Genomic DNA, 20,324 nt, shown 5'->3' on the forward strand with positions numbered 1-20,324 from the left:
GGTGGTAGAGGAAATCTGAGATATACATGTCCCCAGAGTGCTGAGGTAGTCTGGACAGAACTGAGAAAGACTGCTGGGTGCCTGAGAGGCAGAACCTGGGTGAGAATTCCTTCCCAAGCTCACAGTGGCACAAAGAAACAAAATGGGAATCCAGGACTCAGATTCTTGAAAGAGCAAATATAACATCAAGACCACTGGGCCAGAGCTAAGCACTTGGAGACAGATGGTTTGGACCAAGAGTAGTTAAGGAATAAAGGAGGTCCAGGGCTACTGTTGCTTGTTAGACACTGTCTGTGTGGTAATGAATAATTCACCTTGGCTCCAAGAGCAAGAGACTTTAGCCCTCTAGGAAGCCTGGTCAGTGTCATTAATGGTTTGAGGGCACCAGGCTTGTGGAGACGGTTAAGAAAGAAAAGATTCTCCCTAAGATTCATGATGATGGGACAGAAAATAATTTCTTTCTCTCTAACTTAAGCCAGAATTATAGAATTCCATCAGGTCAAGGGCTTCCCGCAGACCCAGGTGTAAGATCACCTGGGTTTGACCAGACCAAGCAGCCATTCATTGCTCAGTGGCGGCCCCTGCTGTTATAGAGAAATATAACAGCATATCTAAAGTGACGAAAGTCATGGATGGAATCAGAATTTGGAGCATGCAAAGGGGGGAGTCAGAGGGGATGCAAAGCGGCTGAGGAAACCCCCAGGAGGAGCCCCAGCGTTCAGGGCACCTTGGTGAGGTGCTAGTGCAAAGAAGAAGTTGAGTCTAAGTGTTTTGTGCAAGCTTTCTTCCACAAGCACCTGGTTTAGTCTCTTCATTCCAAAGGTTTGCTAGGAACACCGCAGTGCCCTCGAGAAATGCCACTGAAAACTTTTATTTGAGGGCTTTTAGCGCTGTTAGATGACAAGTATTTTAAAAGATGCTCCACTCATTCTATAGGTGACTTACAGTAAATTTTAATGAGAGGTGGAGGCACAGGAGGGGCTGTGCGTGTTTGTTTACATCCTGAGTAGGAATCAGAGGATGACTCCTCCTGGGGGAGCCCTGCTGGGATGCACTCTCGCATGAACACATTTCTGGGTATGTGAGCACCCCTGGCGTGCTGGTACTGTGTACAGAGTGAGGCTGTTACATGACATTTCTGGACAAAAACTGTATGTGAAGAAAAGGAGGGAGAAAGCAAACTCACAATCAAATAAAAGTAGGGAGGGGGGAGAGATGAGATTGCAGTTAGATTGTGGGTCTGGCAGCAGATGTTCTACGCGAATCCAACTCGCTGCAGCCAGTCTGTTTCCATGGCAACAGAATCAGTAATTATTGAGCCTGGGAGCTCCCCCCTCCTTTCTCCCAACAAGGTGGAGGCTGATGAATATGAACTATCTCCAACCCACCACTAGCTCTTTCTTCTTCCTCTTTTTCTTTTGTTTTTAGTTCTTTACAAGAAAAGGGGGAGTGCTGAGGAGTACCAAGAAGAGGAGCTACCTCTTTATTGATAGAAGAGCATAGGGCACTAAAATTAAATGAAGTTATTGTTTTCTCTTGTGGTGCTATAAGAGAAAAGCTCTTCCTCGAAAAGCCGATGATCTCTGAAGATGCTAAATAAATGAGCAGGAGTTTCCCTGAAATGGAGGCTCCCTTTGATTGGCTGATCTTTCTGCGACTTCTGCCAATCAGAGCACCCCTGGGCTCCAGCTCCATAAACATAAGCAAAGCTACATGCTTATTTTTCTGGACTTGAAGTGTATACCATTCAAAGGTGTGCGGCGGGTCTCCATTCACATGGCTCAACTGGAAATCTATTTTGTGAACAAGCTCACTCAGGAACCATCCAGTATTCCAGCACGTTGTTCTTCTGGAGGTCGACTTTAAATCATTTGGTGGCAACTGCAGCTTAGAAGCAGTATCTGTAGTTGGGGAAAGATGGACTTACAGGGGCTTGGTGAGTAAACCTCAGTCTTACACATCTGTCCGCTGGTATTAGCCTGAGCTAAAATGTAGCTTTGTCTTATTGTCTGTCAAGAAAATGGTGAATTGGAACAAGCACATGGAAGAATAAGCACTCTAGGCTAGGGTCCCCATGCTGTGTGAGCCTCCGTATTCCAAAGACTGCATGCATCGCTCGGATATGATCAGGTTTGTAGTTGACTGTGTGTTTTACTGGGACGTTGGTTTGTCTTGCTAGGATCAGTGTGAGGAGTAGTTTTGCTTTATCTTCCTGGGCACAGATCCATTTCAAAAGAGGATGCTTTTAAAACTCAATTTATGAGAGTCAGTCCTGTGCATGGCTGGGAAGAGAGAGAAGGGTGCAGACACGGAGCTGAGCCATGAGCTGCTTGATTGTGTTGCCGGTGTTTGCATTTGAAGATAGATGTTATTACGATGGTCTGTCAAACACTTCTTCAGACCCTCAGCCAGAGAAAGAAGCATCTCTGCTGGGTGCACTGCTGTTCTTGCTCGGGAAGTATGCAACTGAGCTAGGTCGTGTCCCTTTCTTCTTTCATGAAATCAGTCTCCAAATTGAAATATATTCTCTCTCTTTTTAAAAAATTAATTGCAGAAAGAGTCAGTGCAGCCGGAGAGATTCCGGCTGTCAAGAAGCATGCTTCTAAATGACTGTTTTGCATCCTTTGAAACCAGAGAAGGTTTGCAAAGTTGAATTCAAGGATTGGCTCTTTGCCAGGGAACCGATGCTCTGAGCTAGTGCTCTGCTCCCTGGGGTTTAATTTTCTGACACTGGTGATGAAATTTTCAATTTTGTTGAATAGAAGAAGGAAGAATAAGAAAGCAGTGCTGTAAACAGGCAATGGAGGGGTGGCGTGTGAAAGGAGAAACTCTTTGCCTTTAGGGACCCTTCTAGCTGCAAACTTAAAAATATATGTGGTGAAACAGAACTCAAGCACTATCCTCAGATGTAGGATGTAGGATTCCAGGGAAACTACAGTCCTTCCGAATGTGGAGAGAAGAAGCATTGCCTTTGGTTTGGGTGCAGAGAGTGGGGGCTGAACTTGAGGCTTCCAGCTCTACCTAAAAGCCTCTCCCGAGCATCTCTGTTGATATTGAAGCTTCATTACTGTGACTTTTTTTAACGCGATTTCCCACGTTATGTGCTAGGAAGACTGACAGCACACATGATGTCTTCTATTTACAGTCCACTTGGGTTCAAATAACAGAGAGAAAAAAGCATTATCACCTGGTTCATAAATAGATGCACGTAAAGTAGTCATATATGGGAAGTCTTATTGGCTTGTCCTTTAAAACAAGGTCCTGTTGACAGAAGAGTGTTGTAGGTCTCCACATGGCTCTATAATGGAATTTGCTGTGTCCTAAATGCATTCAGTGATGAATGGGTAAAGAAACAAAAGAACTAAGAAGGTTTTGCCTGTAGAAGACTCGAAAACTGGGTGAGGGTGATTGGGTGTTTAGGAAAGATCTTCAACTTTTGTGACTGGTAAAGAGATGGGATTGACTCTCTGGGGAACATGCAGAGTTTCCCAACTCTGCGTGACTGCATCCAACACAGGGGAAACCTGACCGGACCTGGTCAGTGTCTTGTGTATTAGCTGAACCTCTCTAGAAATGTAGGCTGTCCTGTGATCCCAAGATGCTCAGGATGGTGTGCTGACTGAGAATTCCACCCGATCGGAGGCGAGTGTGAGCGTCTCTCTGCTGCATCTCACTTCCCCGTACACCTCAGTATAGACACAATTTGGAGGAAGTCTGGTTTCCAGTGGCTCTGCATTAAGTGACAGTCACCTCATTAGAATGACCCTCCATCCTCTTCTGATCTCTTCTCTCCCCCTCTAGTGTCATTTGATATGAGTGAAGTGCTGGCACCTGTTGGCACAAATGAGAGAAAAAATAGCCTTTTATGGAAGCAGTCAAAATGTAAAAAAAAAAAAAAAAGAAAAGAAAAGAATAAGAATAGTTATTAGCCTATTTTTTATCATGGAAGTCTAAGAATTTGAAAGCTATGAATCTCTCCCCTGGCTTAAGAAAATACCTTTATGCCGAATCACATAACATTTTGGGGACAGCCCATTTCAGGGTCAAGTAAAATCTCTGCCCTGCATGACTAGCCAAGAATTTACTATGCTCTCTCAAGTTCATGGTCTCCTTTTTGCAAATGGGTCCACTACGTACAGCTACAGCCCTGTCTCACTTAACTGCAGGCTTAAGCAATGACTTCGGTGTCTGAATGAGGCCCTGGATGTTCTCACCTAAGATCTGAATTAAAAAGTTTTGGAAATCATTATAGATCATGGTGGTTTTCTCACTCCTGAGCTTAGAGGGTTGGTGAAGCTAGAATTATTGGACTTGAAATGAAAATGTTCTTTCAGGGACCAGAATTAATTGCATGTTTGTAACTGTTTAGTTTGCTCCTAGAAGAGAAGGCTTCTTCCCACTACCTCTTCTTGGAATTTGTATATGTGGAACATATTAGAAGGGTAAATGTAGAGACTTCCTTGATGGTCCAATGGCTGAGACTGCATACTCCCAATGCAGGGGCCCTAGGTTCAATCCCTGATCAGGGAACTAGATCCCACATGTTGCAAATAAGAGTTTGCATGCTGCAACTAAGACCCAGGATAGACAAATATATAAATAAATATTTTTTAAAAAGAAAGATAAATATAAAGACCAAAAAATGAATTCCCTTAGATTTTTAAGTGACTGTCAGAGTTTCCCAATATAAGTCAGAGTGAATATAAATACATTGACTCTAATGCCTGAAATTCAGCACTGAGTTGGGATGATAAGATTCCTCAGTTCTCCCAGCAATTTGAATAAAATCAATTACAACAGGGGCAGTTAACCTGCCTTGAGCATTAAGTGTGTGCCAGGTACTGTTCAATATATTTTATGTAGATGTAATAGCTCATCGAATCTTTATAGCAGCCCAACAGGACTACTTGTATTCCTTACTTCCTAAGTGAGGAGATGGAGTCACCAAAACTATAAAGAACTTATTTCCGTTTATCCAGCTAGAAACTGACAAGTGCTTGGTGTTTTCACACACATTGATTTACCTCACTGCTGAATTTATGGGTGGACAGAGCCCAAGTGGGTAGTGGAAGGAGGTCTCCTAGGCCATCTAGTCTGACTAGTGGAGTCAGACCCCAGGGAGTTGAATTAAAGAGTCATTGCAATAATTAAAGTCAAATTAGAAAGGCACTGTGGGGTAGTTGAGTGAATTATTAATAATACCATTTAAGAAAAAAAAATGTGAACTACGTAAAAACCTGTCACCAAAATGCTGCATTTGTTCAACCCCCCCCCACCCCCACCACACTGCGTTCCTGTGTGATGTGCCACCTTATTCTGCAGTATTTATTTGACTGGCATTAACTGGGTCAGTTTCTATATGAGACCAGCTCCTCCTGGGCCGTATGTGAGAGGTGGGAGGTCACCCTTTCCATGGCTGCCCTTTGCTTGCATTTGCCACGAATGGTTTGCAGTTGCCATAGCAATGGTGAGGGTCGTTAAGGGCCAGGAACAACAGAGCAGCCAGTTTCAGGGTGTGCATGACCCGCAGTGGCTCTGGGAATCACCAGGGCTACCATGCTTTCTGAAGACTCGGCAAACAGGAGTGATGGCCCCCACTAAGAAAGATTCCAGGTAGTGACAGAGGACATACAAAGACGAAGCAACTGAAAGGTCAAGATTAGGCCTGGAAATCATCAAGTGACATCGATTTCAAAATATGCACCTCAGAGTTGCCATCATTGAGAGGACTTGGGTAATGTGGAAGAGGGGTGAGTCTTCAATTCCCACTTTAACCAGAGCATCTCCATTCTATCTGTTTTGCAAACTGGCAATCTCCACTGAAGACTTACTAATGAAAAATGAAAGGAGAGGTTGGGTTCCTAGAAGGAAAAAGAAAAATTATTGACCTCAAAATTTTCAGTTTGGCAGATAAAGAAATGAAAGACTACAGCATAAAAGCGAGCTTACATTGCTATATGGAAAAGGAACCTGTAGGGGTCTTAATAGCAGCTTTTAAAAACATGGGTTATTTGTTATTCATGCCTAATATTATGCAGTTTCTAGTATTACACCAGCTATTAATATGTGTGGGCTTCTCTGGTGGCTCAGACAGTAAAGAATCTGCCTGCAATGCAGGAAATGCAGGTTTGATCCCTAGGTCGAGAAGATCCCCTGGAGAAGGAAATGGCAACCCACTCCAGTATTCTTGCCTGGAAAATTGCATGGACATAGGAGCCTGGTGGGCTGCAGTCCATGGGGTCACAAAAGAGTTGGACACGACAGCAACAGCAACAATTCATATGTGTAAAAGACACATTTAATAACCATTCAATAAACAATGTCCTCCAGAGACAATATGGCAGATCTCTTCCTAGACTAGCACTGTCTAGTGGGAATACAATGCAATTTATGTAATTTTAATTTTTTAGTAGTCACATTAAAAAAGTAAAAAGAAAAAAAACCCCAAACTCCAAATCTGTTCATTTTAATAAATTATATTATTTAACCCAATATGTCCAAAATATTATCATTTCTATATGAAACTACAAAATTATTAACAAAATATTTATGTTCAAGGTTTTCATGCTAAGTCTTTGAAGTCTGACATATATTTTACACTTACAGCACAACACAATTTGGAGACTGAATTTTCACGGGAAATCTGTATTTAGATTTCACAAAATTTACAGTTACAAAAGTAGATTCAGGAACAGAAGTTGTTCTAAACATACTTACAAGTTTTCCAATAACTGAAGTATCAATTTTAAAATTTAGATTAGTTAAAATTAAATAAAATTTCAAATTTCAAAAACAAAAAATGCAAAACAAACAACAAAACACCTTAACTGCATAGTCTCATGAACCGCATGCTTCAAGGTTCCCACGACCTTGTGTGGTTCATGGCTATTCCCCTGGACAGTGTAGTATTGAACCCTCAGAGAATTCTCCTTATAAACTAGGTCAGTTACATTTCTCACTTACTCATCAGGCCATGGCACCTTGATCTCTTTTACCTCCATAAGGTACCAAGCAGGCTTGCCCCACTAACAAAGAGAAAAGCCATACATTAGTATTCACAGATGTGTTTACCTTTTGCCCTTAACCATTGTATGTGTCAAATCCAGCATATAGCTAAATCTTGGTTGCTCCATTTCACTGTTTGGCATGGGGGAGTTAAAAGGTGTGTCTTTCCCCATTGCAGGAAGTCAACATAGCATCCATGGTATTTTTCAGTCCTCAGATATCTTGGCCTTGCGATTCACTGCACTTTGGAACTACTTCCTTCAACTTAATATGCTCAGGGAACATGAATTTCATTTAAATAATAAGCTAAGCAAACCAGAATAAGACGGTAACTTTGCTGCAAACAGGTAATTCTGTTTGCATAATTGAGGCTAAGGGATGATTTAACTGATGTCATCTTATTCAATTCGACAAATTTTATTTACCTATAAAAGTTATTGAGGACTTCCCCTGGTGGGTCAGTGGTAAAGAACCTGTCTGCCAATGCAGGAGACATGGGTTTGATCCCTGGGTCAGGAAGATCCCCTGGAGAAGGAAATGGCCACCTACTCCAGTATTCTTGCCTGGAGAATCCCTTGGGCAGAGGAGCCTGATGGGGTTACAAAAGAGTCAGACACGACTTAGCGACTGAGCAACAACACCACATAAATTAATGACTGAATAGTTCCTGCAGTTAATTTGGTCTTAAGATCTTTACCTTTGACATCAGGTGGCATCCTTGCCTAAAGTTTTCTTTTTATAAATATAAAAGCAATCATGAAAACAGAATCAACCTCTTCAATAACTAGATCAAAATCATGCTACAAGTCTTCTTAGAAGCATCCAGTTCCAGCCTCCTAAAGATATCCTGACATTGACAATTTCGGCCCAGTCTGCCAGTGGAAGGATAAAGCCCTCTCCAAGCTTGGTGCTCTTAGACCTTCCATTAATAAAGAGTTCTTTTAGAAATAATAGAAAAAATTGAGAAGGGAAAAGAATTCCATACGATTAAATACCATCCCTAGAAATGGGGATGCCTTCTGGTTCAACTCGACCCATTTCTAGCATGTTGGACAGAACTGTCAAGGAGAATGCCTTGTGCACTTAAGCACTCAACAAGTGTCTGTTGGGTGAAATTGTGTGGGTCCTTTGCAACTTCTTTCTTTCTATGACATGACTTAATCTTTTTGTTCTGAGACAAGAGTGTCAAACCAAGTAGATTAAACCATAGGCAGTGTTGATTCTTGAGAGCAAGATGACTTGGTATGTGAATCTGCTGATATTTGGCCAAGCCAAGAGCTAACCCACTCAATCATGAATGAAAAGAAGTGCTGTGGGATTTCAGTAATTGCAGAGACACTGGGAACTAGCTGTATGTTACATAAGTAAAATTATCATTACAGTAATTGCTTTTGCATTATCACAGCATTTTGAAGTTCACTAGCTTATTTCGTCTAGAAAGTCAGGACTAGAAAAGTATCATATAGAGGACAGAGCAGTAGTCTTGTATTGTCATCTCCACTTTAAGAATTAAATTTTACAAGTCACTTAACCCTTATGCTCCTCAGCATCTTCACATGGGTAAGGAGTTTAGACTTGGTGACTTCCCAGGTCATGTATGTGTCAAGTTGGAAACATTCAGTCCTGCAGGGCCCATGCTCCATTGATTATAGTAGTCTTTCCCATTGTACCCAGATAGAGCTTCAGAATCCTTCTTAACACAGTGCTAAGTCAGCCACTGCCAAAGGCTCAGAAATGGCTTAAAGCTGAAACTGATTTTTCATCCCTCTCCTAAGTTGCTTCATCAGCTCAGTGCCTTGTGTAAGACTTTGGAAAGGAACATACAGGGAATTATCATCAGTATGCAGGGTTTCAGCGGTAAGGGAATGACAGTTCTTGCCTCAGCCCCTTGCTCAGCTGTTCCATGGAGGTGTTGCCATCTGACAGGGAGGGCTGCAGCCTGGCAATTTGGGAGCTCACTTCTCTCTTGCGTTGAGCTCAAAGTGATGAGGGACCTGTCAAGGAGAGCAGTTCACTGGCATCGTTCCCAGACCTGGAAGCATAATGAAATAAAATTTCATTCTGACTTGGTTGGAATTCTTCTAGCTGAACATTTGAGATAGCATCTGGAGCAATTCTAACATCCAATTGCCTGGTTGGAATGAAGCACCCATCAGCTATTGGCTTTCATTCAGTCAGAACCTCTTGGGACAAATCATTTCTATCTAGAGCCAGCTCAGCCCAGAGGTCCCAGCAGGTGATGCAGAGCCTGCTCATGTCTAACAGGCCAGTAAAGTGAAATCTGCATTTCAAAAGCTTTATCATTTGCAAAGAGTGGTTTCAAAGCAGGAAGTGTCTGAAAGTCACCGACACTGGTACTCCCCCAGGCTCCTCAACATAAAGGCTTTAATTTGAGACTTGGGTTTGGGGGGTATTATGCTGGTACTGCCCATTGGTACTCTTTCTAGTATCCCGAAGAGTGGAAGCAGGGCCACACTCCTCCAGCTATAGAGAGTGCTAGGGTTTGAGGGGCAAAAGCCCTCACTGATTCCATGAGCCAGGCTCAAATGCCTTTGCAAATTAGACCCAACAAGCTTTGCAAAGACCACCTTATGGACCATCCCTGTCCATACTGAGTTTTCCAAGCACTATGTAGATTATTATTTTACCTTTATGAATCCTAGTTTTCCTTATCTGTTAAAATAGAAGTAAACATGCATAACTCACAGGGCTGTTGAATGAAAATTAGAGTGATGTCTGTGTGAGTGGTTAGTATGCTATAATGCACTACGTAAGGAGAAAACAGTATGATTATACTCCTTGGGTGGAAGCCATTTATTTTTCATATCTCATAGAATGTCTAGCTCAAAACTCTTTGGCTATGGGAGATTCTCTACTTGGACAACCAGGGAGCTTGCTGTCTGCTCTCAGGTCATTCTCCTTAAACCACAGAGGCTATCCCAGCTCTGCTAGTGCTGGAGGCCACCCAGAAGAGAGCACTGCCCTTAGAAGTGCTCTAAGTGTTGTTTGTTGTTTAGTCGCTAAGTTGTATCCAACTCTTTTGTGACCACATGGACTGTAGCCCACAAGCCAACTGTAATTCATGGGATTTCTCAGGCAAGAAAACTGGAGTGGGTTGTCCCTTCCTTCTCCAGGGGATCTTTCTGACCTAGGGATCAAACTGGCATCTCCTGCATTGGCAGGCAGATTCTTTACCACTGAGCCACCAGGGAAACTCTTAGAACCAAAGCCCAAGATAAAAGTCCCAGCTTAGCCACTACTAAGATTTAGGTCTTGCCATGTTACCTCTCCAATTATTAGTATTTTCTTCCCTCACAGATAAAATATAAATATTATCTATACTAATCTGACATATAGAAATGTCTAAGAATTAACATGTTCCATGTGCTTTGTGAATTACAACATAAAGTATTACTATTATTATTTCAAATCTAATATCTCCTAACGACTCAGCCTTGTTTTTCTGAGGAAGGATAATTGGGAAGATGTTTCTGGAGGCAGAGTACCAGAAGCTCCAGAATGATGATATATACTTTCCTGATTTTGGAAGCCAGTCAAGATCAAACGATATTGTGCTTCTAGGCAGATGCCTTGTGGCATTCAGGGATACTGTGAACTGCCATAAATAATTGGTGGCGTTTACATTTGTAAGTCAAGATGTTCTTGGGTCTCTGCAGATGGCCCATAAATCTTTTTGCATAGCCAAGCCTTAGCCATACAACACCAATTCTGTCCTTCTTCTTGAAAACATAATAAAAAGCTTTGAAAGCATGTATATTCTGAGTTCTTCTATATGCAATTTCTCAGACACTTCTTGATAGCTTTCGTCCCCTCCCCTGCCCACCCTCTACCACCGCCAGCCATGAACTTCATACCCCTGAATTATACATTCTGTCAAGAGAGGAGGTGTGGTTTCTTCCTTTGTAACATCTGGTGATCTGTTTATTGTATTCCCTTAACATCCTAGATCTTGAGGAAACCTGAGTCCCAGGATGTCAAATAAATTTCATCTGGTGACAGCCTGGGGGTACTGGGGGTAGTTACCAGGGCTCTGCATCTGGACTCAGTGGTCCCATGGATGGGAAGCGGAGAGCAGCACCATGCAGTTACCTTATGACGAGTAGAAAAAATCAGGCTCAGAGAAATTAATTAACTTGCTAATATGTCTCTGTTAACAAAGGACCGTGGCCACATTTCCTTGCTCTCTCAATTTATTCAACAATCAATACTTGCTGAATGCCTACTGTGTATGAGTTCTAGGCTTTAGTATTATCTGTGAGCATAGATAATCTATGACAATCTATGGATTAATCTGCACAGAGGTTTATTTTTAATGCAGTCATTAGTGTCAAAATTGGAATTGCCTAAAATATAGAGGCTATGGTAACAAAAATTTCTGACAGACAAGTTATTCATATATTCATTAATTCATTCATGCATTTACTTATGCATTTATTTCCATGCCCATTTGCATAAAGAATAAATATCTACTTTCAAAAATTGGGGCCTTGGAAGAGCTGTTTGGAAACAACTTGAAAGAAATTGATGAAAACAAATTGGCCAATAACTGTCCTTACCTTCTGCCTTCTTTTCTCCTGGTCTCCGTTTATGGCCTTGCTGGCACAGAGTTAGAAATGAACGCAGAAGATCTGAATTGTAAGAGCAAACTCAAGAGCTGTGCACTCTTTTAGTTTTGCAAAACAACTTACAAGGTGAAATTTGGATGAACCAGATTTTTTTCACTTTACCAGAGGTGTCTGAACTGTTAGAATTGTCAAAGAAGAAATAATGCAGCTGTGGTGATCGAGAGCTGTGGCAACTCCATGTCTCCTGGGCAGAGATATAAGTAGCAGTGGATAGGAAAATCTTTTAGCACAATATCTGAGCACTATAGGAAACTGCAATAATCACACTAACTGTGTGTAGCGAGCTATCGTTTTCTTCCACCCCTGCTTAATTTGTCCTTCATAAACTCACTCCCAGCCACTTGCTTCAAGGCCAGAGTAATGTTAGAAACATTTGTTTTGGTGGGCATATGAATTGTGCCTTCTTTGTGCTAGGCACTTTACATAAGCTTAGGTCCTTTTAATGGAATTTCTCAAAACTTTAAAAAAATATTTTTAGTGTAACTATTATTTTTAAATAACCACATGCCATGGTCTATCAGGATACAAGTTTTTACCAAAAAGTGCATCCCTGTATACTCAAAGGATGAATAGAAGTCGAGAATCAGGGAGGCTTTAGTGTGCTTCTGTCTCCATCCTTTTTTCCTAACGTAGTTTCAGTATGGTGCTAACAGCAATGTTGAAAGACATTATATCCCCCTTTACAGGTAAGGGGACAGAGGAGTAGAGGAGTTAGCTTATGATCCATCTAGTAAGTGGCAGTGAAAGTGTCAGTCCCTCAGTCGTGTCCTACTCTTTTCGATTCCCTGGACTAGCCCACCAGGCTCCTCTGTCCATGAAAGTCTCCAGGCACGCATCCTGGAGTGGGTTGCCATTTTCTTCTCCAGGGATCTTCCTGACCCAGGCACTCAACCTGGGTCTCCTGCATTGCTGCTGCTGCTGCTGCTAAGTCGCATCAGTCGTGTCTGACTCTGTGCAACCCCACAGACGGCAGCCCACCAGGCTCCGCCGTCCCTGGGATTCTCCAGGCAAGAACACTGGAGTGGGTTGCCATTTCCTTCTCCGTCCTGCATTGCAGGCAAATTCTTTACTGTCTGAGCCACCAGGGAAGTAAGTAGAAGAATGATATTCAAATCCAGGTCTCTCTGACTCCCAAGCCTCCTATATCAACTTGGAAGCCATATATATATATGTGACTTCCAAGTCAACTGAAAAGTTACATATATATATATAAGGCTTTCATATATATATATAAAACATATATATATATGACTTCCAAGTTGACACGTACACACACACACACACACACATATATTCTGTTTCAGAGAAGTACAATATCATGATTAACAGCTAATATTTAAGCATAAAATTCTATTATGAAAAAACAGTTTATGAGTAGAATCAAGATAGAATGGGAAAAATGGGAAGCAGGATGAGAATTTGAGTTCTAGGACAGAGGTTGGCAAAAGTGACTCATGGGCCAAATCCAAGCCATGGCCTATTCTTGTAAATAAAATCTGGTTGGAAGCCAGCCATGCCATTTGTCTATGTCTGTGACTGCCCTCCTGCTACAATGGCAGTGTTGATTAGGTTTGACAGAGACTGCCTGGAAGGCTTAAAATTATATTTGGCCTTTTATATTAAAAGTTTGATGACCTGTATTAAATGAGAAAAATGAAGATGTAAAATTTCCAGTTATTAAAGGAGAACTTATTCATGTATGTTTAAATGAGCAATTATGGGTATCAAATCACTCTTGTATGCATATCCAAGGATACACTTTTAAAAGTGATGCAACCATTTTGTTTTTTAAATATCAACACTGTGATACACTGAAAATTATATTCTTTGCAACTATTTCGACTTCAATAAAAAATTTTCCTAAGTCAATATAAAAATGTGTTAAAGAGTATGTAGATTGTTTAAAAATAGAGAGTTAGGAGACCAGTGCTCTAGAAGACAGGATCAGGGATGGGGCTTTCCATAGTTCAAGGTCATCCATTGATGGGGGGAATTTGTTTTCTTCTCGTGGGGCAAACTGAGCCCCAAGTGTAAATGTCACCCCTCAATCAAGCTATTCTCCAACAACCTCGAGGGCTAGCTGATGGAAGTGTGGGACTCTAATAGAACAGTGCTAAAGAGTGATTTCTTAGACATCTGGGCTCAGTCGTTCAGATCAGAAATACCCTTTGTGAGCCTCTGTACTGGCCTTTCTGTCAGCCAGCAGTGCTCTTTGAGAAGGTAGAAGGGTGGGCTTTTCATGATGTACCTGCAGACTTGATGGAGTCTGTGCTGTGCTTTAGTTGCCCTGACTGTGGGTTGTACTAGACAAGTGGATGTTTAAACTTGTCTAGCAACCTTGATGTATGTTAGGAGTTGAATTGTGTCCTCCTTCAAAAAAGCTATGATGGTCTTAACCATCAGCGCTTCAGAATGTGACCTTATACGGAGGTAGGGTCTTTACAGAGGTAATCAAGTTAAAATGAGGTTATTAGAATGGGCCCTAAGAAGCCAAGATGGCTGGTGTCCCAATAAAAAGGGGAAATTTGGATCCAGAGGAAAGACATGCATGGAGGGAAGATGACATGAAGATGACATGAAAAGAGAGAAGACAGAAGCTGTCTTAGAGGTACCAGAGTACCTCTAAGGATGGAAGCGTGGAACCGGGAGACTTTGGTCCTGGCCCCTAGTCTCCTTGCTTTCCCTTAGAGAAGTTCAGCAGAGTATTTAAGATAAACTCTGGAGCCAGAGCTTTTGGGTTTTAAATCCTACCTACCAGCTGTGTGATCTCAGGACCAAATAACCTCACTTGTTAAATGGAAGAACAATGTGTGTGTGTTAGTCACTCAGTCATGTCCAACTCTTTGAGACTTTATGGACTGTAGCCCACTAGGCTCCTCTGTCCATGGAATTCTCCAGGCAAGAAGACTGGAGTGGGTAGCCATTCCTTTCTCCAGAGGATCTTCCTGACCCAGGGATCTAACCCGGATCTCCAGCCTTGCAGGTGGATTCTTCACCCTCTGAGCCATGAGGACTCACAGAAGATTAATAGTACCTGCCTTGTAAGGTTATTGTAAGAACCAACAGAGATAATACCATGTGAAAGATTGTTTGGTACATAATAAGTGCTCAGCATGAAATGTTCTTATTGGAGATCAAAAGAACAACTACCTCGGACCCATGAATCACCTATCAAGTATTACCTGCATGCTCCTCTGGAATTCTGGAAGTTCTATTTGTGAAATTACCATATACATGTTTGAAGTGAGTTTTTTAAAAAAAAATCTCTCATCATCTTTTCTTTTGTTTTATCCTGTCTTATTCTTGCAAAGGCTAATATTTGAGAATAGCCAGCATGCCTTATTAATCCTTTAAAGAAAAAGTATCTGCTCTGGTACCAGTTGGCGGTTAGATTTCATCAGTCACTCGAGATTATGCATTAACTCACGGATCTTTCTATCCTTCGAGCTAATTAGCCTTTGGGCAAATACAGCCAGTCACAGAAGCCAGGCACAGCTGACCAAACACATCTCAAAGTAAATTTGGCGGGTAAATAATGCCAAGCTTACTTAGATTTCTCGATGATACTGCTTTTCTGAGTCACTAGAATCTTGATGGTCTGTCTTTCCCAGCTAGAGTTGGAAGTGAGGTGTTTACAACCCTTCAAAGCAATAGGACACATGTGACTAATTAAACTAGCTATCTCTTCCCTTGCTAACATCACCCCCCCCCCATTTAAAATTATTTCTTATGTTCTCAAATACCTGGTCCAGTTTGGCTTTAAATGACTTAAGCATATCCTTTGGGACCCTTGTGTAACAGATAAGGGAGACTTTCCAACATCCCCAACTGAAATGCAATTTTTCTCAATGTAATTTAATTACCAATACTTTGGCTACCTGATGTGAAGAGCTGACTCATTAGAAAAGACCCTGATGCTGGGAAAGATTGAAGGCAGGAGGAGAAGGGGACAACAGAGGATGAGATGGTTGGATGGCATTACCGACTCAATGGATGTGAGTTTGAGCAAACTCCAGGAGATAGTGAAGGACAGGGAAGCCTGGTATGCTGTAGTCCAAGGGGTCACAAAGAGTCAGACACAACTGAGCGACTGAATAAGAACAACAAACTTAATTACCACCACCTGCCAAGACTTTCTCATACCTCTATAAAGCACCTCACACAGTTCATGCCTCACCTTGGTGCTAAAACCTGCTAAGTACTTGTCATATCCTCTTAGATAGTATTTGGTGAAACTCCAAATTTTTATTCCTTTCATTCTTTGCTAAAGATGACCTCTCCACGTAATCATTCTCAAGCTCCCTTCAGCTGAAATTATTCTCACACTGTAAAATAATAGACAGCCTGACCATCAAGTCCTCAGTAGTTGCAAGGAGCCTCTCCGTGGGGCTGGGCCATCCCCTTGGTATGACAGCTGGAATGGTGAGCCCCTCGTGGTATCCAGTTCTGTTGGCTTCTTCCCCAATGTCTCCTCACAACATGCAGCTTACACTGTGCATCTGTGTTCTTCTGAGTGACCCCTGCTTCTTGCTGATCCCACAGGGCAGAGTTCTGATGAAGGCATTCTAGACTGAGTGACCAGCTCTGACATTGAACAACCACGTACCTAAGTCACTGGGTTTGGGGTTTTGTTCTTGCATTTGAGGAAGCAGAAAATAAGAAATGGTTTTGCTCTTACCTTAGAAGAGTAGTAGAAGTGTGGTCATTTTGCATTGCCATCAATATGCATTGATTCAACAGAACATTTATGAAGTGAATACTAAGTGCCTAGTACTGTGTTTGGTAAATGGGAAGGCTCCAAAGAGAATACAATCTAGGTTTTGCTTTCAGGATCTTAGAAAAGAGTGAAAAAATTTACAAGATAGTAAATCGTCTTGAACAGTATTATCCAGTTAATAACAAAATTGAGAGCTTCAAAAAGATGAAGTCCTAGGCCAACATTCTGTCACTTGTATGTTTGGAAAAATATCTCATGTCAAAGAGCAATGCGCTCTACGCTTGCATGTCCTTCCCCAAACCAAGCTATCATGTCTGATACCCAAATGGCCTGTGTCTAAATAAGTTATGATAATATGGGTTTATTATACAGAATGACTATATTTGACATGGAAAAATGACCAAGAAGTATTTCTCAGTGAACGAAGAAGGTAGGGAGATAATACACAGCATATCACCCCTGGAATTTGTGTGTATGTATGTGTGTGTTGGGTGTATGCATGTATTTGTGTCTGGTTGCATATACGAAAAAAAGTCTGGAAAATAAGACAATGTCAAGAATGACTAACTGGAGAATGAGATGGGGGAACCCAGAAGAAGACATTTATTTTAATTTAATGGTCAAAGTGAATTTTTTAATTAATTAATTTTAATTTTAATTAATTTTAATTTAAAAAATTTTTAATATAAATCTTAATAAAATATTGGTCATGGTGGTTTAGTTGCTAAGCTGTGTCTGACTCTTTGCAACCACAGTGACTCTAGCCTACCAGGCTCCTCTGACCATGGCATTTTCCAGGCAAGAATACTGGAGTGGGTTGCTATTCTCTTCATGGGATCTTCCTGGCCCGGGGATTGAACTCAGGTCTTCTGCATTGCAAGTGGATCCTTTACTGACAGTAAAAATAAAAACCTTTTACAGTATTATCAATATAGGAAAGTGTGTTTACTCTGAATTTGATTAGGGAAGATACATAAATTTAGAGTTTGTTTTGGAAATATTTAAAGCAGTGATTTCATTCCTTGGTGCACATTATAATTACCTATTGATTCTTTTAAAAATTGAGAGACCCAGCCCCTGGATCACCTTAACTCTGTAAACCAGAATTGCAAGTGAGGCTTAATTATGTTTAAAAACAGCACACACAACACCTCACCACCAGCAACAACTTACTCAGGTGATTCTGATGCGTACCAACTTAAAGTAGAGCTAGAGAGGAAGTGAAAGATGAAAAATGCCACCTATTGTGGCCGTATACACACCAAGTTAAACTTCCTAAGAAAGATAAAAATCTTAAGTTAGATTATAGAACAATATATAATCATGTTCGAGTCACAAGATAACCATCTAAATAGATGACAGACAAAAATTTTGAAGGAAAAATAGAGCACACAAGTTGGAAAGAAAGAAAATAGGAATAGCAATATGGACATCAAAGAAGAAATTAAACCTAAAAATCATCAAATAGGATAAAGAATCATTTCATAGATAAAATGTTAAAACTAAATAAAAATAGTCATGAATCTTTATTCACAACATATCAATATTATCAAAAGGAAAAGGAAAAGTTAAGAAAAAAAGAAGGGGCAAAAATATAGTTGTGATAAAACATCACTGCATTATTAATATATTATCAAATTAGATATATAGACTATTTTTAAAACATAAGTATCAACCAATAGGTACATATTGAATTGACACCTTACACTGAATGTGTGCCTTCTTTTCAAGGATCTTTGCAACTTTTTTTAAAAAAAAGTGTCACATGGCCAAAGATCCTTAATAAATTCTGAAAGTAACAGGGTTTTCAGTAACTACTGAGTTAAAGAAGAAATAAAAGCTACAATTAGAGGCTATTTAGAAAGTGGTGACAGTGAGAACATGGCATCCCAAACCTTACAAGATACATGTCTTCATGTGATATATTTATAGCCCTAAAAATCATTATTTTTATAAAAAGAATGAAAATAAATAAATCAAGGACAAGTTAGAAAACAACAACAAAGGAATAAAGAAGGGGCAATAAGAAAGATAAAAAACAATAATAAACTAGAAAACAGAAACAATAGTGAATCCAAGTACCAGTTCTATTAAATAATAACCATTGACAATTTTATCAGAGAAAATATAGGGGAAACATGAATTTAAAAACTCATCATTGAAAATGAGATGAAAATAGGCATTGGGTGACTAAAACAGCATTAATGAATTTTATGGGTGTCAAAATGCTACTACCCTAGATAAACTCAGTTAGTGCACAAGAACATGCAAAAAGCAGGAGAAGGTTCTAACTAGAGACCTTTGGAACCTAGAAGGTTCCAAAACCCTGGGTCTGTCCCAGTGCTTCCATCATGGGCTTTCATCATTAATCCCTAGGGAGTCAGCTGTTCTTGCCAGATATTTGAATTGCTACTAAAAATACCTCTTACTCACCTAGGAACACTGACTCCTTTTCCTTTTTTTGATCCTTTCTTTGTGTTAGTCTGAGCTTCTGGAAGCAATGGACACCCTCCCTTTACCAGAACAAAATTTGGCAAACACTCCCCCTAGTGGCAATTCAACAAATCTGAAATGACTTACCCAAGAGCCAGGGCTGAAAACTGCTGCCAGGCTGGGTTAACGGGGGCACTTGTTAATGAAACATATTGCTGGGCTCCACGTCATAAGGGCACCTTAAAATATATATTCTTCTTCTAACAAGCATCCCAGGCCATTAAAATAATCAATTTTGGGTCTGTTGACCTAGGTTATGTATTCCTGTATGGTATAGAAAAGAAAGGCAATGTGGGAAGAAATAAATTCTTATAAACTAGCCAGAAGTGTTTGTACTAATTTTCCACACTGAACACTTGTGAGAACACTTGCTGCTACTTTTCTTCCTCATACTACCTGCCAGTATATGAGAGTACAAATGACAGACAGGCCAGTTGTTCCTGGGAATTGTTACTTCATTATTCTCAATTCATATTTCTAAACATCCTCCATACCTTAGATTTCTCTTTCCACTTTCTAGATTGCCATTCCATTCAGAACAGCCAGCTGATTTCATCAACATGCTGCCTATCACATTTTCCAGATGGTTAATGGGTCTCAAAACTGGCCCTAATTCTAACCAGTGTTTCTATTCTGGCCCCTTTTGTAGAATAATTTGTTTCATGGTCAAAGTTTCTTTTCATTATTTCTTTGTAGTCTTTGGTAATCCCTTTTCACCACTTCCTTGTTCAAAACTGTCAAATGGCACATTGATTCAATTCGTTGGTGTTAATAGTACTTGCAGGGAAGAAGAGACTGTTGATATTAATATCAACACATTACTCAAATCATTTATCATCTCCATGTAAAGTTTTAGAGAATAGATTTGTCATCATTATTGATTAAGAGAGGAAAGAGCCTTCTTGTTGAGGAATCACAGACGGGCGGTGTCCATCGCTGCGTCTGCTTTAGGAAGCAGGATTCTTATCATGTGAAACAGCATTATCTGAGGAGTAGCATGTGTGGATCAGGTTTTCAGAAGTCTCACCTGAAAAACCTGTGGTCCTAATATTCAGTGCGACACAAGGATTTCAAATATAAATAACCTTTGAGCTTACCCATTGATTCAAGTCTCATTCCCATCTCACAAGTGGCTTCCAAGGTATACAGTTCGGTCATAGATGAGTGACATTAAAACTAATGTTGGCAGAATGCCATTGTAGCTTGACTTCTGCAATAATGAACGGCTGAAAGTAGGCAAGATAATGTAAGATGTAAATGAGGTTGCATTCTGAAAGGAAGGCAGCCAGAGGTCCTGAGAATTAATGGAAAAGCTGCAGAAAAAAATATGGTGCTATTACACCAAGCACTTTCCGCTTTTCCTTTCTATTGCCTGACTGAGATGATTTGGCAGAGTTTAAAAATAAATGAACTGTATTCATTTTTTCCTTCAGAGCTTTTCTTTGAAGGCATTCTGTAAGGAA

At 40.6% G+C, this 20,324-nt stretch overlaps 1 protein-coding gene across 5 annotated transcripts in view; it reads left to right on the forward strand.

Moving 5' to 3' along the window:
* The window catches only part of ELMO1 (engulfment and cell motility 1), a 559,777-nt gene that overhangs the window by 419,627 nt on the left and 119,826 nt on the right, over positions 1–20,324 (forward strand). Inside the window, exon 1 of one of the 5 annotated variants that reach the window (XM_043463194.1) lies at positions 1,354–1,936. The exons of the other annotated variants lie outside the window; for them this stretch is intronic. The gene's annotated coding sequence lies outside the window, so the exon portion shown is untranslated. Of the gene's footprint in view, positions 1–1,353; positions 1,937–20,324 lie in introns of those variants that run through there. 5 annotated transcript variants of the gene reach the window in all.

The sequence above is a fragment of the Cervus canadensis genome, chromosome 3, assembly GCF_019320065.1.
Source record: "Cervus canadensis isolate Bull #8, Minnesota chromosome 3, ASM1932006v1, whole genome shotgun sequence".
NCBI classification, from domain to species: Eukaryota; Metazoa; Chordata; class Mammalia; order Artiodactyla; family Cervidae; genus Cervus; species Cervus canadensis.